Source organism: Corvus brachyrhynchos, unplaced genomic scaffold, assembly GCF_000691975.1.
Source record: "Corvus brachyrhynchos isolate BGI_N302 unplaced genomic scaffold, ASM69197v1 scaffold565, whole genome shotgun sequence".
Taxonomy (NCBI): Eukaryota; Metazoa; Chordata; class Aves; order Passeriformes; family Corvidae; genus Corvus; species Corvus brachyrhynchos.
Window position 1 is genome coordinate 449,726 of NW_008237911.1, and position 2,923 is coordinate 452,648.

Below are 2,923 nucleotides of genomic sequence, written 5' to 3' on the forward strand. Positions count from 1 at the left end.
AAAGATAATAAACCATCTGGCAAGCTAAATGTGAAGCCATAACGAAGCTGGCCAAAAATGATTCTAAGGAGGAAGGGTTCAAATTCTAACAATAAAACCTTTTTTTTTTTGGGATACATCAAAAGCAGGAAGTTTGCCAGCAAGCTGATGGGGACAATATATTACTGAAATGTAGAAAGACCATTCTAGAAGGACAAGTCCATAAGAGAAAAGCCAGGAAGTATCAGGTGGGTGAAGGCTCATTAAGGAGGGATTCCCTCTTGGAGCCAATTGCTGGGGGCTGTCCTGAGGAACTGCTGATACTGGGGCAGTTTGATAGTAAAGTGGAGTAGAATAAATCAACACAGCAGAAGGGGTAAGGGCCACGTTGCACAAGTGCAACTTGTGCAAAAACTCTGCAGAAACTCAAAGATCAGTCACCACTTGCTGCACCTTACCCCTCCAGTCACCTTTGGTTGAGAGGTTTATCATACTCTCTGTCTGACTCTGCTTCTCCAAAAGGCTTCAGGACAACCAGGCAACAACAAATGTGTATGAATTTCATATTTCCAAACTGGTATAATATTCTTTTTCTTACAGTCAAAACAAAAAACCCCAACCCAAGCCCATGCTTATTGCAGAGCAAAACAGCTCGAATTTCCAGCCACAGTTCTTTTGCATGAATAATTGCTCCAAATCCTGTTGAAAGGTAATATTGGGTTCCTGTCTTTGCTTGATTTTTGACAGGAGACCACCTCCTGTTCTGGCTTGAAGTCTTAGCAGTTCTTTCAGTCTGATTCAGGTTCATGCACTGCCCAGCTGGAGCAGAGAGGAAGATGCAATTCCACCTAAAAATCAAACAGGGACTGAGGGACATTTTGTGGTTCATACTGCTGGGAGAAAAGCTGGTGTTCCCACTTCCATGTGTATCAGTGTGGCTGGTTTAAAGGCCTGGCCTCAGCTCTGCTCCCTGTCCCCAGTGCTCAGGGGGAAAATAAGGATTAAGTGATATTTTTGGTTAAGACATACAAGAGCCACCTGGTCCCTGCCTGATCACCAGCAGAAGTCAGAACAGACAGTTCATATCCCATTTCCTCTGGCCCCTCTGGTGCTCTGGAAAGCAAGGAAAAAGCCTAGAGCTCTGCACTTCATCTCTTTTCTTCAGCACTCCCATTCCTTGGTACAAACCCTGCCATCTGCATGGAGGACTGAAGTACATCTGAGGATAAAAATCCATTTTGTCCATCTTGTACCTGCCAAGCTTCTGCACAGAAAATTACTTCATCTGGCCCTTTTTTGCCCTCTGTTTTTACAGTCAGTGCCATAAACAGCCTATACATAAACATCCCTATGAGTTGTGAGCAGGTAGGGCTGTGTTCAATAACAGCACAAAGCTCCCACTCTTGTGCAGTAAAACCCTTCCTGCCTGTGTGGTACAGGGCTGGGACATTCAGTGAGTGGAGATGAACCCCAAATGCCTGTTGATATAAGGCAGACCTGCTCATCTCATCCCAGTGCATGTTAAATACAGAGAATGGTGGTGGTGATAATATGTGGGCTTGCTACTTTCATTTTAGGTCAAGGTTTAATTTTACTTTCCAGTTTACTTTTGAGAAACAGGGTGGTCGTTTCTAGCTGGAGAACTTTGACCAACTTATCTGAATATAAAGATGAGCTTTACCAAAAAAGGGGAATTGGGATCCAGCTGTACATAACAGACTCTTAAACACTGACTTCTGCTCCCTAAACACGCCTCGTTTGTTTGTTTGTGGTTCTGTTTATTTGAGGTTTTGTTTTGGTTTTCTTCTCATCATGAATGGCAGATGGAGACAGTAAATGAGCATCTCCAGGTGGTTGTTACACTTTAAGCTACTGTTTTTGGTCCTCTTCACTGCCAGACACAAAACTTTTTGGGTGCTGTGGTGCTGACATTTCCTGCAAAACCTTCGGGAATGAGCAGGCCTTTTAGAGACACTTGAAAACATAACTGGGAAGGATCAGCTGCTTACTTGAGAATGCCTTCAGAGTGTATTACTGGTACTTTTTTTTGTGAAATATTTTGGGTTGGGTAAAACAGAAAAGTAAGTAGTTTCTGCCTAATATACTTCAAATATATTTTTTTTATTTATGATGATCACAGCTGTCTGCACGAATGAACTTTTTGCTTTTATCTGTTTGCAATTCATAGGGTGAGGTGTTGTCCAATTTTATGAAACTTGCATAATTACAAATTACATAACTTTTTAAATCTGAGGCAGAACCACTTTAATTCCCTTTAATTCACAGATATTTGACTTGTGGAAGGAAGGATGAATTTACTGAGATTTACTTCAGATGTGCTACATTTACTTCATGAGATCTTCAAATGCCATTTCAGATGTTCATCTAAACGAAATGTCTACCTTTTGTCGTGGTGGGGTGAAATCCTCTTTGCCCATAAATTAGGAAATTAAAAAAGTTATGTCTGTGTTTACAGAACCTCACAAGTCTGCAAATGGCAGGACTTGGTTAATTTGTACCACAGCTACTCTCGAGGCTCACTTTGCGCTCAGTTTCTCCTGGCAGTGTTTCTGCCAAAAAAAAGATTTACTAAAAAAGCAGAAATGACCATTTTTGCTGTGGTCTTTTTCTTGCCTCTAATACTGCAGGGGTTGTAGCTGCCCTGTGGGCTGTGGGAGAGGAAGATGAGGGTGAGGAAGAGGAGGAGAATGAAGATGGGGATGAGGAGGAGGATGCGAATGAGGAGGAGGGGGAGGGCGAGGATGAGGATGTGGATGAAGATGAGGAAGAGGATGAGGAAGAGGATGAGGGCGAGGATGAGGCTGAGGATGCAGATGAAGAGAAGGATGGGGAGGAGGGTGCGGTGCTCTCCCGGTGCCGCAGCGCCACCGCGCGTCCCCTTCCCGTCCCCGCGACCCCGGTGCATCTCCGGTGGCATCTCGGC